The following is a 20,289-nucleotide window of genomic DNA, read 5'->3' as shown; positions in this document are numbered from 1 at the left end:
CATGTAGTTGAGAAGGCTTCATGCAAGGACGGGAAGGGTATAGAAACCACACCACAGGGGAGTTGCGATCCAGGAGAATCTTTCTTCTTCTTCTTCTTCTTTACTTTCTTTTTGTGGTTTTTAGAAGGTTGCTGGAAATGGAGCGAAGAAAACGATAATCTCAAGGTTGGAGTAGCTGGAGATAGAACATGAGGCATAGATGAAGCACTGGGAGTGAGAATAGCAGGTGCTGGTGCAAATTCTTTGATCACGGCCTCAGTAAAAAGCTGTAAATCAGACAGGATGGGAGCCTGGGTTTCATTTAAGGGCTCTGCCCATTCCAGAGCTTCCCCTGTGAAGTTGGCCAACATGTAAAACACTTGCTTTCGTTGAGTATCAAGGAGGTTGGATACAGAGGGAAAATAGGATATACAGAATTTAATAAGAGCATGAAATTGCTAAATATCCCCATTGAAGGTAGGTGGTTGGAAGACTTGAACAGAGGATGAATTCGAATTAGCATGAGACTCGGCCAGCTCGGGTTGAACATATATCCCTGGGGACTTGGGTAGGACCCCCTTGGCAGAAGACAACCCATACTGGGCAGATGACTTGGCAGGGCGCCCGGATTGGGCGGCAGACTTGACAGGGACAGCACTGAGAGAAGCCTCGGAGGGGACAGCGCTGTGAGAAGCCTCAGAGCAGACAGCACCAAGTGGTAACTCGGGCTAAACCGCATAGAGTGGCAACTCGGGCTGAACCGCATGGACGGGCAACTCGGGCTGAACCGCATAGAGGGGCAACTCGGGCTGAACCGCATAGAGAGGCAACTCGGGCTGAACCGCATAGAGGGGCAACTCGGGCTGAACCGCATAGAGGGGCAACTCGTGCTGAACCGCATAGAGGGGCAACTCTGGAGAGGGCTGGAGGGACAGGGCCCCCTCTGGAGCAGACTGTAAGGGCAGCGCCCCCTCTGGAGTGGACTGTAAGGGCAGCGCCCCCTCTGCAGCGGACTGTAAGGGCAGCGCCACCTCTGGAGCGGACTGTAAGGGCAGCGCCCCCTCTGGAGCGGACTGTAAGGGCAGCGCCCCCTCTAGAGCAGACCTTAAGGGCAGCGCCCCCTCTGGAGCGGACTGTAAGGGCAGCGCCCTTTCTGGAGCAGACTGTAAGGGCAGCGCCCTCTCTGGAGCAGACTGTAAGGGCAGCGCCCCCTCTGGAGAAGTCTTTAAGGGCAGCGCCCCCTCTGGAGAAGTCTTTAAGGACAGCGCCCCCTCTGGAGCAAACTTTAAGGGCAGCGCCCCCTCTGGAGCAAACTTTAAGGGCAGCGCCCCCTCTGGGTTGAACTGGGGAACATGGGTTCTCATGGGGGCAGATAACGTGTCTGGAATAAACCAGAGATACCTCGTTGCAACGTTTTGGACTAATAACAATATTGTGAGGTGTTCAGAATACACTGTAAATTAGTGGAAATGATTGTTATTGAATGTTATTGAGGTTAATAATAGCGTAGGAGTGAAAATAATGCCAAAAACTTGATTTTTGAACTTTTTATGCTTTTTTAAAAAAAAATCCGAATCCAAAACCTTAAATCCGAACCAAAACCTTTCGGCAGGTGTTTTGCGAAACAAATCCGAACCCAAAACCTCAAGAAAATCCGAATCCAAAACACAAAACACGAGACACCAAAAGTCGCCGGTGCACATCCCTAATTTTGATCTAATTTTGTGAAAAAAAAACCTGCAAAACATATGAGCAGCCTGGCAATAGCACAATAAGAAGGTTCAGTTATAACTTTAAACTTCATAGCAGATTAATATTTGATATACTTGCTCAAGTCAACAAGTTTGTGTGCTGCAATCAAAAAATATTTGAACTCTTATGTACATTTGTTTCCTATATATATTTTTTTCTTATATGTAATTTTTACATTTTTACTTTTCCACTTTTCACACATTTTTGTAGATTCAGAAATACAAATTGAGCACACATTGATTGATTAAGCCACACTTATTTAATATATTTTAGCAATTGAAGACCCTAAAATTAGATTCATTTACAAATCACCATCTATAAGCTTCCCATATTTACATTTTTTTTAATAGTAGGAAAAGTTATAATAAAATGGCTGTTTATAGTTATTTAGTTGTAGTGTTGATACACATAAAAACAAACTCATATTTTTTGGAGCACATTTACGTGAATGCACAGCTATTCTGTTTTGTTTTTATATTGATAACTGGAATAAGCATTATATATAAACATATTATATTGCCTACTACAGTACATATCAAAATTGCAGAGTGTGAAGGAGTGATCGCTCCTGAAGGCGCCACCTGTGATGACATCATTGTGTTGCGGTGTGAATTTGTGTATTCTTAAATGCAGACTGCACATGCACCGGATGGCACGAGCGCAGTATCTAATTACATAATGCCCACTGCATTTTCAGACACTGACTCTGCCTGCGCAGTATTAATGGCGCGGCAACAGTGCACGCCTGGGTCCAAGGTATCATAGATCTACAAGGGGCCAACAAAGCTGCGCAAATCTCCCCCTCTTAATAATTTTTTTTTCTGGTGTAAGAAGTAGGAGCTGCTTAATTAACATGTCTTAAGACCAAGGCATCTTGTACTGCGACTCCACTCACCTTTGGGGGTGAATAGTGACAAACACATGCTATCCCTCTTCACACTCAGAAACACAGCCAATACTCCATGGACAAGCAAGTATATTTAGATATATAGGAGCTGCAGTGTAAGGCACCATGGAGGAATGGTTTGGTGGTACCTGGGTAAGATAACATAAGTTGATGAAGTTTGGTTGGTCACAATATATAGAAATTGTAAGTGTACTTTGTAATAGAAGTTAATAAAATTGTATAGTGAACTTGTTATACATTGTGTGATAATTGGATTAGAAAGTGATATGGGCAATATTAATTAGAAACTCTGTGAAATAATTGAGATAAAGGAGTTGTGTACTAAAACAGTGCGGTACATGAATATATTGTTGATTGTTGTCCAGTTTAGTGCTGGATAAATTGAGTGCACAAAATGGCTCCTGTGAGAGACATGTGTGTTGTGCTTTGTTCCATGGCCGTGTGGTCTGGTCTCCATATTTGTAATGTTGTATTTTGTATGTTCACCATCTTGCTATGCCATGGGGTCTATCCTCCATCTTGCACACTGTCTTGCTATTACACACAAACACACACACACAAACACACACACGCACACACACTGAAGTAGACAATGCATTTTATTTCATGTAAAATATATTATGCTTTCTACACTGTGTTATTATATATGTACAGACTGTTACTGAAAATGCCTCTTGTTAATAAGAATACATATTGTCTTAAATGAGACTTTGTTGAAAACCTTTTGTGATATGATATGTATTATTCCTTGTATTATACTGTGGGAATGAGAATAAATATAGCACAAAGTGAAATAGAATTATCTTTCTAAGAGCTGGGTTTAAACTAGAACATACCTTTTGTGAAAGATAATGAAGAAAGTTATTAATTGGCCATTATGATATTAGCATTATTAGTATATTTGCCTCATCATTGGAGCCTTGTGCTTTCAAATAGCAATAGCAGATTTTCAGGGAATTATGCAACGCTATAAACACCCTTTTACACATAGTTTAGTTTGCAATATTGATAAAAAATAATTACTGCATATTTTCATATTTCATATTTTCCAATTGGAGTTAAAAAGCTTGAAATAGCTGTATGCAAGTAGAGTATGTGGTATTGCATAAATGGCTGTACCTTTGGTATTAACCAGTTTCTGGATGCATAGTTGACCAATTGTAACATATCAGGGATGATTTGCATGTCTTCACTTACAAATCCTTATTTTTCATTCTGTAAGCAAGTACTATTATAAAGCAAATACATATCAATACAGGCTGTTTCACAAGGCTACCAATGTGCTTTCTCATTTCAGAAATTGCTTGAAGCTTTTCCAGATATTCATTAATAAAATGATTTGCCAGCTCTAAATCCCTTGAAATCTGGAGAATCTTGAAATTAAAACAAATGGATAATCATCATTATCATCATCATCAGCATTTATTTATATAGCGCCACTGATTCTGCAGCGCTGTACAGAGAACTCGAGAACTCTTTCACGTCAGTCCCTGCCCCATTGGAGCTTACAGTCTATATTCCCTAACATACACACATACAGACAGAGAGAGAGAGACTAGGGTCAATTTTTGATAGCAACCAATTAACCTACCAGTATGTTTTTGGAGTGTAGGAGGAAACCGGAGCACCCGGAGGAAACCCACGCAAACACGGGGAGAACATACAAACTCCACACATGTTCCCATATGGTTTGATAAGCATGGAGCTCACATAAATAGATTCAAGTACTGTAGATCCTAGATATAGTATGATCCTATATCTTCAAGGTCCAAATAAAATGTACAAAGGACAGCATTGGTGCTGATACTGTTAGATACTAGCATGGAAATGATTGATTCTGAGAAAGAAATAGCCTTAAAAGGAATACTAATGTTTTATTGATTGCGGATCTGGTAGATCAAGTATTCAGCCTTTAAAACTGTGTGGAGCCATTGCAGAGTCTTATATAGCATGAAATTACACATGAGACATGACAGTGTTCCCATAACATTCAGACAAGTATCAAACATTTGTCCAATAATAATTAAGCAAACATTACATTGTCCTTAAAAGAGTTGCATATACATTACACATTGAAACAATTACTAACTAGTTTGTCTAGAATCTTAGAATGTGTGCAATATTAATGTCCATATGTATGAGCTCTTGCAGATATCTTGTCCCACTATTTACTGTAGATACCAGCTTGGACACATTTTTCTAGCATTATTTATGCAAATGAAAGCAATTATGAAACTTATGTTTTAGCAACAAGTATGATCTTGATTGGCGTCTGCACTTTCTAGCAAGTCAAATACTGCAGACAAGTAGTGGTTAATGCAGCATTTATGGAATCATTGTGCACATCATATAAGCCCAATGCTTTGAAACACTAGATGAGAAGTTTACAAAGGTGTAACAATAGATGCAGCAGAGGGAGACAACAGAAATGGACAGTAGTTTTGAGATTAAATAAATTGTAGTAAGTTCTTCTCTTAAGTTAGGCTGTTTGCTTTTAGCACATTTCAGAGTAAAGCTTTGGTGGTTCTTGTGTTATACAGAGTTAGTGAGGCCTCCTGTTATTATTCTGTTCATTTGGTGGATTAACCATTGGATTGGCTCCTAGTCCAATTAGAAAATGTTAAAGACATAGCCAGGGTCAGTTATACTATAAACAACTGGACCATGGTAGAGTGAGTGCACTTTTAGGTAGGGTCTATTTAAGAGTTATGAATGTTCTTATGAATTAAATATTTCGAGGCAATGTTTCCAATGTGTACACCCTTTTGATCTCACCACATTACATACTCTTACCGTTGTTCTAAATGGGTATTGCTGACCCCAACTCTAGAACCAAAAAGTATATGTTATACATTACAGTCAATTTCAAGTCCTGTTGTACCCAAGAAAAATTCTATTAAAAATAATCAAACAACATTCAGTTCAATCATGGCAGGTAGGACTATCATAAGAAATTGACTCATTCAATGCAAAAAAATAAATATACATTTATTCAAAATACCCACATTAATAAAAACAATTTAATTTCTGTTTACGGCAGCTAACAAGATAATTTTCTTAATTTGAGCTCTTTTAGAAATATATTCAGCAGTGATGTTACTATCAATCAATTATCATCATCGACATTTATAGCGCCAGAAAATTACGTAGCGCTTTAAAAATTGGGGGCAACCACAGTAATAAGCAATACTGGGTAATACAGACAAAGAGGCAAGAAGGCCCTGCTCGCAAGCTTACAATCTATTCTATTAAACCTTAGTCCTATTCTCTCATGTATTTAATATGTGTGGGTTTCAAATGGATGTTAATTTGATTACAGTCTGTGAGGTAATGTTAGTATAGTTAGAAAGTCTTTTTAGGAGCTATCCTCAGTTAGCCTCTTCAGAGGAGAAAAAAATCCCCAAATATATTTATTATGTCCGAGTTCCGAGTCCAGTTGGATAAAAATTCTGTATATTGGTTAAAAAGTATAAACACACTTTTTACATCTATGGTGGACACATAGAAAATCCTCCTTTGGAATACTAATGTACACTTGCTTGTTTTAGCGGTTGTATTCACTCGGTGTCCCTGCCTAATCTCTTTGAATGTATCCCAAACGTTTATTATGTGCATTATGCTGTATGATAATTTAGTCAGGCTAAAACTGCTTATTTTGTAAATTGCATGATGCTGAATTTCAGAGAAGTAACAATTTTAAGTTCCGCTATAATGAAATAATGCACAATTTTAGCTTAAAGCAAAGTCCAGGATGATTGAACACTGGGAGGTAAAAACCTGAAAACTACAATTCACTGCTTTCTAATGTTCAAAGTGTATATTTGCTATAAAACATAAAAAAAATTCTTGGTCTTTCCAACTCACTTATGGCAAATGCTGACTGTTCTAGGAAGCAAATAAAATAAAATAGCACCACAAGGCATGAATTAGTGTGGTGGTTACATTGAAAACTTCAACATAAGGGACAGGACTAAAAAAATGACACCTGAATGCTGTTAAATTTTTTAATACATAGTATTTCCTTACAGTAATTAAATGACATAGCTTGTCAGATTTTCTCAGCTGTTAATTTAAATTTCATGGCATATTTATTAATATTATTTTACTTTATGTTTTCCTTACGTGTATGAGCTTGACTTGTTAATTTTATTGCTGCAGTAAAATATTATTGTTGGCAGCCCTGTTTATTTATTTATTATAATCTTCTCATATATGCAAATAATTGCTGTCACAACTGAATGAGTGAAAATGAAAAATAAATGAACATGCATTTAGGAATAAATGTCCTACAGATTTAAGATTTTAATTGGGCAAGATTTTTTTATTTAAACAAGATGATTGCAATATCTGTTTTTCTGTTGACAATATGACAATAAACCCTACTCCTCAAGCTCACTTCCCATAAGTGTCATCCCTGACTCAAAACTGTGCTTTTTTAACCACATCCAATCTGTATCCAAATCCTGTTACAAACATTTCCAGAATACACATATATCTCACATAATACTCTACAAAAACTTTAATTAATGCACGCATTATCCCCTAACCCAGAGGTTCACAAATTTTCTCAGTTCGAAACACCCTTAAGGTCTCCATAATTTTTCCAAGGCACCCCTAAGTTAAAATAGTTTCTGGGTAGTCCCGTTACTTAAGTAGTTGAGTGAAAATAACTTGAGAAGTATTTAGGCCCCGTCACCATCACACTGTGCCCCTTCACCATATCACACTCCAACCCTTCACCATATCACACTGCGTCCCTTTACCAACATACTGCACCCCTTTACAATATCATGTGCCCCTTCACTATATCACAGTGTGCCCCTTCACAATATCACATGTGCCCCTTCACAATATCTCAATGTGCCCCTTCACAATATCTCAATGTGCCCCTTCAAAATATCTCAATGTGCTCCTTCACAATGTCACATTGTGTCCCCCTTCACCAGATCAGACTGTGTCCCCCCAATGCTGTTTTCCTCCCCTTCACTTTCTTTGTCCCCCAATGTTGTTTCCTCTCCTTTACTTACTGTGCCCCCCAATGCTGTTTTCCTCTCCTTTACTTACTGTGTCCCCCCAATGCTGTTTCTGTGTCCCCCCAAGATTGTTTTCCTCTCATTTATTTACTTTGTCCCCTCAGTGCTGTTTTCCTCTCCTTTATTTACTGTGTCCCCCCAATATTGTTTTTCTCTCATTTATTTACTTTGTCCCCTTAATGCTGTTTTCCTCTCCTTTACTTACTGTGTCCCCCAGTGCCATTTTTTTCTCCTTTTCCTACTGTGTCCCCCCAAGGCCGTTTCCCTCTCCTTTACTTACTGTGTCCCCCAATGCTGTTTTCCTCTCCTTTACTTACTGTGTCCCCCAATGCTGTTTTCCTCTCCTTTACTTACTGTGTCACCCAATGCTGTTTTCCTCTCCTTTATTTACCATGCCCCAATGCTGTTTTCCTCTCCTTCACTTTCTTTGTCCCCCAATGTTGTTTCCTTTCCTTTACTTACTTTGTCCCCCAGGGCCATTGTTTTCTCCTTTTCCTACCGTGTCCCCCCAATGCCGTACAGTATACAAGAGTGGGAACTGGAGTACTGTTGGACAGAAAGCTACTGAGGTAGTCCTTAAACATTCCAATAACAAATTGATGCTGTTCTTATAAATTTTCTCTCTACTTTAGTCCATTAGAAACTATTCATCCTATATTAAGAACTAATGCTTAAAATTAGCATTAATAATAGGAAGAATATTTGGTTATGCCTATAAAGTTCCCAAGCTCTAAGAAATTAACTCTACGTTAAAAAAGTTAGAACATGGCACAACCTACTCCTCATGAGTTACCATGTGACCAGTACAATATATTCTTTTTTTTAACATCAATAATTTTTATTAAATGTTTAAAGGTATGGGGGGGGCATGGGGGTACAGAAAAAAGAGAGGCGAAATAAGGGGAGGGGGTACATACTGGGGAGCAGCCAAAACAATGTGCACCAAGCTGCAAAAATACTTTCTTAATCAGAGAGCTGTGTGAGCATATTGAAGGACCTGGAGTTATCATATTTGTGGAGACCTCAACGGAGGTGTGACAGCCAGGTCAGGGGTGGAGGGGTTGGCTGTCTCCAGGGTGTTTACGAGCCTGGATCCTTCTTCATCAGTTGTGAACTCGTGCCAGGGAAACCATTTAACGATCGGGGATGAAAGCGCCATAGAGTGTAGGGCATCTAGTGTCTCCATAGTAAAACTAAAGTGACATTTTGCAATAATTTTATGGATCGTGTGGGGAGATAGGTGTTTCCAAAGTTGCGCTATTGCTGTTCTAGCAGCTACTAATTGGGGCCCCAGACATATCGATAGTGTTTGGGTAGTTGGTTGTGTATAGGTGGAAAAGAACAAAAAGTAGGGTGGGAGTCAAGGAAATGGACATGATCTTCTGAGCGAGATCAAAAACCTCTAACCAGAGCGGTTGTATAACAGGGCACAATGTCACTTACAGTCCCACAGTTGCACCAACACAGTACAATATATTCTATTGGTAAAAGCACAGCACATGAAATGCAAAAAAAGGAACCGCATTAAATCATATCTAAAGCAAGTGTTAGGTTTTGTGCATTGTAACCATCTTTCCAGCACATATGTGTGAACAAATTCTTAATGCAGTTATCTGATGTAAGTTAATGGCTGCAAAGTGCCTTAACAGTAGGTAGGCACCATCGAGTTTTTAAAGTTGACTTTTCATTAATACATTTCTTTGATCTCTGCACTATTGATTGCTTACATTTATAATAGGTATATATATTCTATTGAGACCTAATATATATCTTTATCTCTATATCTATCTATCTATCTATCTATCTATCTATCTATCTATCTATCTATCTATCTATCTATCTAACAATCTATCTATCTAACAATCTATCTATCTATCTATCTATCTATCTATCTATCTATCTATCTATCTATCTATCTATCTGTATATATAGCTCTCAAGGTAAAGCTGCCAAATCTTACATAGTTATTTGGTATTGAAAAAGTAAGATATTAGACCACATTGCAACAACAAGACAATGCAACAAATCGACAGATCAATAAATATTGAAAAGCCCCCATTTTTCTGACGTGGCAGAAAGGCAAAAATAGAATACAATAAGCAGAACACAATCAAAAGAAAAGATGGTGACCCTGATATACAGACTCAAGCCCTGTAACCTGAGTTAAAAGTCACTGAGAAAATAACCCCCGAAGCTACTTACGGCACCAGAGATATATAAAGTGAAAGCTGGACAGGAGATGTTTCTGAGCCTGCATTCAGACCCCCCTGCACCGATTGGGATGAAACCACTGTGAGCTGGTCCAGTTGGATCCTGGTCAGGGTTTAGGATCCCAGTCAGACCTCCCGTTGGTATACGCTGGGGAGAACTTTGACCCAGGGAGCCTGCTCTGATGATTTTGGTTGAAAACTTCCTAGACGGGTGACATTGGATCCCAGAAGACATAAAAGGGGGTTGAGGCCCCCGTTGGACCTCCCGCTGGTCTGTGCTGGGCAGAATTTTCACTTTGACACATGGAGCCTGTTCTGGACCTTCTACTGAATGTATTTGGATGACATTTAATACATATATATATATATATATATATATATATATATATATATATATATTTGTGTCCATCAACTTGGGCAATGATGTTTTAAAGCCATTACTTCTTGCATTGATAAATTTAGAGAAAACATGTATAGTTCATACTTAATATATATTAGAAACATTCATGGATTGCTAGCAAACTTTATGCAAACAATGGTATTATAGAAGCATTTATTGTGTATTTTTTGAATTGTTAAGTTATCTTACACAGCCACCTGACTCTGGTATCAATGTAGCTGTTTGCAATTACAAGTTTAACACTTGTAACATTCTCAATAAATATTCACAAACCCCTCTATTCTGTTGGTTCTTATCATTGTTGGACACAATGTCATTAAATCTTCAAATTACAATAGCTCAAGTCCTCACTCTTTATGGGCAACAAGCAATGATAACAGCAGGACATTTTAAGCTATAAATCCTCTTTAATGCCAAAGAATGTACCTGATCATCTTTTGTGTGGGTGGAATGAGTCTAATAGCCAACTGACAACTATTTCACCTTGTTTCCTTAACTAGATAAGCAAGTGTAACAGAGACATTAATAATGTATAAAAGCAAAAAAATCATTGCAACCTAGAAAATGTGATTTGATGCTTTTCAGGCAAGTGACTGTTTATTTTGTCAGTGCAGAAATAAATAAAAGGGAACACAGAGGATATGACAAAGTAAGAATTGTAAAGGTCAGAAAATCAATACATTTACATTCCAGTAGCATATTTCTCTAGAGAGTTATATTAAAAAGTTAAAAGAGCCAAAGGTTATGGCACATATTAAGTATTTAACCTACTGTATAAATTGTATCATTTTCTATGTAACACTGTCAAAAACAGAAATTGTTGACAAGTGTTGAGGACATGATACATAATCAACATATTTAAATGTATGTGGTATTTCCATAAAGCAATGTAATTTGTTTTGGCACAAAACTGTTGATATTTTGTGTATATGTTGATACTGAGATATACAGAAACAAGGTCATTTAAGAGCCTAAAAAAATCTGTGGATCTTTTATATGTGCACAAGTATATCTACTTGTCCTCCAAGCGCATGTTAAAGTGCATACCCACTTCTCAGTCTTTGGAAAACACCCATCATCATTATCATCATCATCATTTATTTATATAGCGCCACTAATTCCGCAGCACTGTACAGAGAACCCATTCACATCAGTCCCTGCCCCATTGGAGCTTACAGTCTAAATTCCTTAATATAGACACACACTCACACACAGACAGATAGACAGACAGACACTAGGGTAAATTTTTGATAGCAGCCAATTAACCTACCAGTATGTTTTTTTGGAGTGTGGGAGGAAACCCATGCAAACACAGGGAGAACATACAAAAACCACTAGGCAGCACAGTGGCCTAGTGGTTAGCACTTCTGCCTCACAGCACTGGGGTCATAAGTTCAATTCCCGACCATGGCCTTATCTGTGTGGAGTTTGCATGTTCTCCCTGTGTTTGCGTGGGTTTCCTCCGGGTGCTCCGGTTTCCTCCCACACTCCAAAAACATACTGGTAGGTTAATTGACTGCTATCAAAATTGACCCTAGTCTCTCCCTCTCTGTCTGTTTGTCTGTGTCTGTGTGTGAGCGTGTGTCTATATTAGGGAATTTAGAATGTAAGCTCCAATGTGGCAGGGACTGATGTGAATGAGTTCTCTGTACAGCGCTGCGGAATTAGTGGCGCTATATAAATAGATGATGATGATGATGAACTCCACACAGATAAGGCCATGGTCGGGAATTGAACTCATGACCCCAGCGATCTGAGGCAGAAGTGCTAACCACCAGGCCACTGTGCTGCCCAGCGTTGCAATGCTTCAGAAAGCAGTAAAAGTGATACTAATAGTTTAGGAACACCCCTTTCATTCATTTAAATTGTTCCCTTTTTCTCCTAAAATATTTCTCGGTTTAGCTTCATTTATATCTTAACTTATTCAAGGGACATTGGCACTGTCTTTATTACATGTGTCACTTTTGTGTGTCTGAAATTTCCTATGACATTGGTCTTACTGTGCATAGAAATGCATTTTCCTACAGAAGTGCAACTTGAAGGTGTAAAATGCTTTCCAAGACAAGACCCGATCTTCGCGCTTTTGAGATGAAAGATAATTCAAGTCCTTTTGCAGGGAGAGAAGTGTGTGCACCCTCCAGCAACTAAGGCAACAGCTATGAAATACATCCTCTGCACCTTTTCATCTTATTTAAATACTCCCGACCCGCAAAAAGAAATCTTCTTTTCTACTTCAGTGCAAAACTAATATAGTTTTGTGTGCCTAATCCACACATAGCAAAGAGGCTCTGACTTACACATAAACATAGAAGCATAGAATTTGACAGCAGAAAAGAAGCACCTGGCCCATCTAGTCTGCCCATTTTTTAACCTATGGTAACCTCCAACTCTATTTAATTATTATTTCTATTTAAGGATAGCGTTATGTCTAGCCCAATCATGTTTAAATTGCTCTACTGCATTAGCCTCTACCACCTGATATGGTAGGCTATTCCACTAATCCACTACCATTTCTGTTAAGTCATTTTTTTTCTCAAATTTTCTCTGAAACTCTTCTCACCCATGCACTTCTCAGTAAAATTGAGTGGAATTGTAATAATTAGACACATGATATCACAAGAGTATTTGTTTTTTTTATTTTGTGGTTTGTAAATATGAAATAATAGATTTTTTCATCAGTATTTGCTATGTGAAATGTATTTAAATACATGTGATTCCATATGGAACAGAGATAAACAAACTGTCCCCATGCATGTTCCAAGTACAGTTCTAAAAAATTAAGTCGAAAATAGTATAAATGATCGCATTAGTTAGGAAATAACATTTATCCTTACCGAATGCACAATATTATGAAATAAAAAAAGAAAAAGAAAATACACAAACTAGGAGAAAAGTAAACATAGTAAAATACAAAAACAGAAAAGAGGACAAGCTATAGATAAATCTCTTTAGTCATCAAAAAGACTACAAACAAAAGAACAAACCAATGTACTGTACTGTATGAAATAAAAAAACAGTCCTAAATAACCACTAAATACACTGGATACAAGGTATTCATTTGAGTTTCTAGCAAGAGAAGGATATAGGGATATTGAAGGGTTATTTCTTGTGTTAATATCCCTTACAACTTTAACTCTTTGGCTATATCAGCTAAGATACCAGGTTTCTAAATTGTGGGCACATAAACCAAGTTATTTGCATAGCTGCACTACAGATAGCCACACATTTTATATAACTCTGTTATCCTATATAACAATCGTTCTATCTACTTACCTATTAAATTGTATACCTGGTGATCAAACATAATTTTCAAACAAACACATTTGAGTCAAAGGGAGGGGAAAGACTGTGGAAGTTAGACCTGAGATATAAGGAGCCACTCCAGGGGGGAGAGGGTGTTCATTCTGGGATTTCAGTCATGAAGAGTGCAAGATCTGGTTTTGAGTTGTCGTTCTCTACTAGAGTCTATATATGCAGCTGAGAGAGATCCATGGATTGCCAAATCTGGACAGCCAGGTGACTATAACTCCTTAGTGGGGTAAGGGACAGATGATGTGGTAAACCTGCCTGGCATTTATTTACTGTGTGTACATAATATTCTAGTGTTGTTTTTATGACAATAAATGTACTGTTCTACTTTTGTAACTGCATTTGCCTGAGTTACTATACGAATTCTAGAAGGTACTGGGTAGACTTCCCTGGCATAGGAAGGCACCCGTGGGTGGCCAGCCAGAGTGAAGTGGGTAGCATTGGGCCAGAAAACCTGGTATCTTCACAGGTAGCAATAGATTTGTGTCATGGTGCCCATCCACCCTAGTAATATTATTCTAAATCTACCTCTGGCTCGGACCTCTGTCAATCAGCGTCAACATTGTTCTGCTATCTCTGTAACAGGGGTGATCCCACACAGTGGCTCTAATTGGAAGTCTTAAAGCTGCTATTAGATCTCTCCTGCTACCAAGAAAGCCAAGCAGCACAGAAGGTGAATGACAGAGCTTCTGGTTACCTTCCATCATTATTCAAGTATGTGGTTATTACTCCTATTTTGAAAAAAAATATAATTCTAACCCAATCTCTCTTTCAGATTACCCATTTCTCAACTCCCATGAACCCACGGTTCACCTATTGGACCCCCTTCAGTCAGGCTTTAATCTCCAACACACAGCACTGCCTAATGTGACCAATAATCTGATCACTGCTAAATATAAAGGACTCAATTCTAATTTCCCTTGAACTATCTCATGCATTTGACACTGTTGGCCACTCACTTCTCATACAAATGCTGCACTCACTCAGTCTTCAGGACACCATCCTATCCTAGTTCTAATCTTACTTAGCAAACCGTTGCGTGTGATGGAAGTACAGTAGTATGTACAATAGAAGTAGCTGAACGTGCTGAACAAATAGAACAATTGCCAGTTTGAAAGAGCAGAAATAGAAAGGGGGATTAGCATACTGTTTTCATACTGCTGTCTGGGTGCAATTACTTAATCAGCATTTTTTCTTGTTCTGATTGTATGTAGAACCACACACCTAAAAACTAATTCATTTTATGGTTTGGTGCTGTTTTTCATCTGAAAAATGATATTTTGCCCTCCCCTATGTTATTAGCTACTCTCTATTACCTTGTCAACTATTTGCAGGATGCAAAATGTATTTGCTTTAACGTTTGCAATGTGATGTTTATAATTTACTATTTGTGATAAAAATGGCTGCATGTAATTATTGTATTTAAAGTGTAATAAAACTGATTTGATATATTTTGGTCTTAAAAGCTGTAAAAATATTTATTTATTAACATTTATTAAGATAACTCCTGCATTTTATGTAGTGCTTTACAATTGAGAACAAACACTGTAATAAAATGTGATTGGGTATTAACAGACAGACAGAGAGGTAAGAGGGCCCTGCTCGCAAGTTTCCAATCTTAGGATAATAGGAGTTTATACGTGAGGTTAAGTGCCACATATTGCATATTGGTCTAGCCATATTGCAACGGGAAAAGTGTTTTGTCCGGCTATGTAATCCAGCCAGGGGTCAGAGGGATTCTGAACATAGATGGCGAAAACATCAAAAAACAAAAGGAAATATGAAAGAATACTTCTTTTCAAACGTGATTGAAATGAGTGACCATGTAACTGAATAAATCAAGAAGACCTTATCTGGATTATAAAGTTTGGAGAAGGAAATCCTTGTAAAGAAGTGTCCATAAATGGAATTCAATCTTCTAGTACTGAAAGCCCACAATATAGAAACAATATTGTGTAATATGTTCTCAAAATGTGTCGAAGTTAAAGCAGCAAAATTATGTGTACCAGAAATATATAAGTATTCAGCATCTAACAAAAAAGTCCATATGACCTTCAAGGAAAACTGCCCAATATTAGGATATTTCTAGAATTTTACTGCAAATTAAAAAAGTTTATACATTGCTCTTACATTTAATAAAAACATATAAATCTTATTTGCACTGTTCAAGTGATTATGTTGTATATAATTTGTGACATCACCACAACAAAATTGACATTATATTATTAGATAATGCGCAGGACTCCACCTTGCCATGGACAATCCTAGCAATTTGTCAGTCCCACAGTGTTCACATAAAGATTTTTCAATAATATGTGTAAGTGCCATTAAAGGATTTAAATAATAAAAACAAATGCAGCGCCATCTTTACGTAGACATAAAAAGGAGCCATTTTGTTGTGGGCTGGACACCAGTCAAATTTATTTTTGGGCATCGCCATATTTAAGTAGTAATCTTTAGATTGATCATTGTTTATATTGTAGGCATAGAAGAAGAAGAATATATGTAAGTTTTGTGTGAATTGTTTAGAGGGGTTTTAATCGAGTAGAGTAGCCTTGGGTGGTAAAGAGGGTTTGTAAATCTGATAAGCTTTCCCGAAGATGTGAGTTTACAGAGAATGCTTGAAGGTTTTGTTATGTCCATATTGTCGCTACCAATAAATATTATCCTATGCGATTAACATGGTTCCAAAGCATGAAAGAGATTTAATAGCAAAATTTAGCAGAACACAATAATAATACAAAATACAACCGTACATACACTACGCAGCCCTGGATCCAGGAACAGTCTGTCAATCCTGATGAATGTTGGCAAAGAGTGAGACTGTTCCTGAATCAGAGAATGCTTTTTATGCTGTTAAGTTTAGATAAAACACTGATGATGTGACAAAATATTCACAGATAAAACTAACAGTGTTATTATTATTATTATCTTTGACCCACAAAGGGTCCGCAGTGCCGTACATTACATATACAGAAAACAGAACCAAGACACAACATGATACACAAATATATACAAACACAGGTGACAGGATAAAGCAAATCAGATTATATCTGACAGATAGTGAAAGGGATAGTAGAAATCAGCAAGAAGAAGGCCGAAGATTAATAAAACAGGGAAAACAGGGCTAGCGAAGCAGGCCAAGAGGTACAGAGGGTGAACGAACAGTAGAAGGAGCACACAAGGAAAGAGGGCCTGCTCATGAGAGCTTACAACCTAAAGGGAAGGGGGAGACCCATAAAGGGTGGTACTAATTGGGGGAGAGAGCCAGGACAAGAAAGTTAGGAGGTCTGATAGACTTGAATAAAGAAATGAGTCTTAAGGGCATGCTTGAAGCCTTTGAGAGTAGATGCTAACCTGATGGAACATGGAAGATCGTTCCACAGCAGGGGAGCAGCCCGGGCAAAGTCCTGAAGACGAGAGTGAGAGGAGGTGATCAGGGAAGTAGTGAGGCGGCGGTCAGAGGTAGAGCAGAGGGGGCGGGTAGGAGTGTAGGTGGACATGAGATTGGAGATATAAGGAGGGGAAGATTGACTAAGAGCTTTAAAGGTGAGGGTGAGGAGTTTAAATTTAATTCTGTAGGGTATGGGGAGCCAATGTAGTGACTGTTGGAGGGAGACCGCAGAGATAGAGCGGCAGGAGAGAAAAATGAGGCGGGCAGCAGCATTGAGGATAGACTTAAGAGGGTCAAGGCGAGAATCAGGTAGCCAGAGAGAAGAAGGTTACAGTAGTCAAGGCGAGAGATAATAAGTGAATAAACAAGGAATTTCATGGCTTCCGTGGTGAGAAAGGGACGTATCTTAGATATATTCCGAAGGTGGAAGTAACAGTATTTAGAGAGGGACAGAATGTGAGGCTTAAATGAGAGGGAGAAATCAAGGATGACCCCAAGGCATCGGATTTGGGGGACAGAAACGAGGGTAGTGTTATTAACAGAAATAGAGGGGGGGAAGTGGGAGAGTCCTGGCAGGGGGGAAGACTATAAGCTCGGTCTTGGAAATATTGAGTTTAAGGAAGCGTTGGGACATCCAAGATGAGATGGCCGAGAGACAGGAGGAGACACGAGACAGAACAGAAGGGGAGAGGTCAGGGGATGAAAGATAGATTTGGGTATCATCAGCATAGCGGTGGTACTGGAGGCCAAAGGAGTGGATGAGGACACCAAGGGAGGAGGAGGTGTAGAGGGATAAAATCAGGGGGCCAAGAACGGAGCCTTGAGGAATGCCAACATGTAGGGGAAGAGGGGGTGATGCAGAATCATGAGTAGAGACTGAGAAGGAGCAGTTGGTGAGGGAGGAGGTGTAGAGGGAGAAAAGCAGGGGGCCAAGAACGGAGCCTTGAGGAATGCCAACAGGTAGAGGAAGTGGGGGTGATGCAGAATCATGAGTAGAGACTGAGAAGGAGCGGTTGGTGAGGTAAGAGGAAAACCAGGAGAGACAGTGTTACATAGGCCTAAAGATTTGAGAGTTTGCAAAAGGAGTGCGTGGTCAATGGTATCGAAGGCAGCAGAGAGGTCAAGAAGGATAAGAAGGGAGTAGTGTCTATTGGATTTAGCAAGGAGAAGGTCATTAGTGACCTTAGTGAGGGCAGTTTCAGTGGAGTGGAGGGGAGCGAAAACTAGATTGGAGCGGGTCAAGTAGTGAGTGAGAGGAAAGAAAAGAGGTGAGACGGTTATAGACAACCCGTTCAAGGAGTTTGGAGGCAAAAGGAAGAAGCGAAATAGGGTGGTAATTAGAGAGAGAGGCATGATCAAGGGACGGTTTCTTGAGTATGGGGGAGACAAGAGCATGTTTAAAAGAGGAGGGGAAGATTCCAGAGGAGAGGGAGAGGTTGAGGTGGTGTGCAAGGTGGGAGCAGGCTTCGGGAGAGAGGGAGCAGAGGAGGTGGGAAGGGATTGGGTCCTGTGTGCAAGTGGAGGGGGAGAGGAATAGAGAATGGTATGGAATTCATCTGCAGATAGCGGAGTGAAGGAAGAGAAGGAGGGTGAGCTAGCTGGAGGGGAGGGGAGAAAGGAGATAGCAGCAGCAGAGGACAGTGAGAAGGGAGACAGAATGGGCATGGAGGGGGGAGAGGGTGGGGTAAGAAAGGACTGCTGGGAGATGTCATGACGTATAGACTCAATCTTGGAGGTGAAGTGGGTAGCAAAGTCGACAGCAGAGAGCATGGTGGGGAGTGGGAGTGGGAGAGGGGGAGGGGAGAGGAGGGAGTTGAAGGTGGCAAAAAGCCGACAGGGGTTGGAGGATTGGGAAGAAATGAGAGCTTTGAAGAAAGATTGTTTACAGAGGGAAAGGGCCAAACTATAAGAGGCAAGCATGAACTTGAAGTGGAGGAAGTCAGCATGAGTGCCTGACTTTCTCCAAAGCCGTTTTGCACTGCGGGAGCATTTTTGAAGATAGTGGGTAAGTTTAGTGTGGCGGGGACCGATGAAGCTTGACAGTGACAGCCGAGCGTCAGAGTCAAGTGCAGCAGTAAGAGTGCGATTGTAGAAGGAGACAGCCTTATCGGGGCAAGAAAGAGTGGTGATGGGGGAGAGGAGCGAGCCCAGGGAGGAGGAGAAAGTGGTAGGGTCAACTGTGTCAAGATTACGCCTGGTGAGTAACCTTGGGGGCCGGGGATGATGAGAGGGGTGGAGAGAGGCTAAAAGAGAGGAGATGGTGGTCCGAGAGAGGAAAAGGTGAATTAATGCGGTCAGAGACAGTACCGAGGTGTGAAAAAACCAGATATAGGGAGTGGCCACTGCGGTGGGAGGGAGAGGAGGTCCATTGAGAGAGACCAAGGGAGGAGGAGAGGGAGAGAAGTTTGGAGGCAGCAGGGTCTGAGGGATTGTCTATAGGGATATTAAAATCCCCCAAGATCAGGGAGGGAAGGTCAGTGGAGAGAAAGTGAGGAAGCCAGGTGGCAAAGTGATCAAGAAATTGGGAGACAGGACCAGGAGGACGGTAGATAACAGCAACACGAAGCTGGACTGGGTGGAATAGGCGGATAGAGTGTACCTCAAAGGAGGAAAAAGAGAGGGAGGGTTCAGGGGGAAGAACTCGAAAAGAGCAGCAGGAGGAGAGAAGTATGCCGACGCCACCACCTTGCCGTTCCCCAGGTCTGGGTGTCTGGGAGAAGGACAAGCCCCCAAAAGAGAGAGCAGCTGGAGAGGTAGTGTCCTCAGGGGATAGCCAGGTTTCAGTGATGGCAAGCAGGTTGAAGGATCTAGAGATAAAGAGATTATGGATAGAGGTCAATTTGTTGCAGACTGATCAGGCATTCCAGAGACCACAGGATAGTGGAAGAGAGGGAAGAGGAGAGATGTGGATGAGATTGTTGGGGTTGCTCGTCTGCAAGGGTGAGTAAGATATGGAGCGAGGGAAATGACAGGAAGAGAGGGTTGGAATTGGACGAGACGCAGAAATAAGAGGGGATTTGTCAGCAGACAGGAGATGAGGGGCAGGGGAGCCAAAGGTAGGGGAGGAGTGGAGATGGGGCAGATAAGGGGGTTTATGAATGGGAGAGGCAGAAGGTAGGAGTGACGTGAGGGAGAAGATTAGCTGGGGGGAAAGAGAGGGAGGCAGTAGGTAGGAGCAGATTGACGCCGAGAGAAGACCAGCGAAGGGGACAAGAGGGAAAGGGTGTGAGTGGGGAAAGGGAGGAGAGAGGAAATGATGTAAGAGGGGGCAGCTGGTTAGATCAGGGGCCCAGAGGTACAGAAGA

Source organism: Mixophyes fleayi, chromosome 1 (assembly GCF_038048845.1).
Source record: "Mixophyes fleayi isolate aMixFle1 chromosome 1, aMixFle1.hap1, whole genome shotgun sequence".
NCBI classification, from domain to species: Eukaryota; Metazoa; Chordata; class Amphibia; order Anura; family Limnodynastidae; genus Mixophyes; species Mixophyes fleayi.
The sequence above is the reverse complement of the archived record's forward strand: the minus strand, read 5'-3'. Positions refer to the sequence as shown.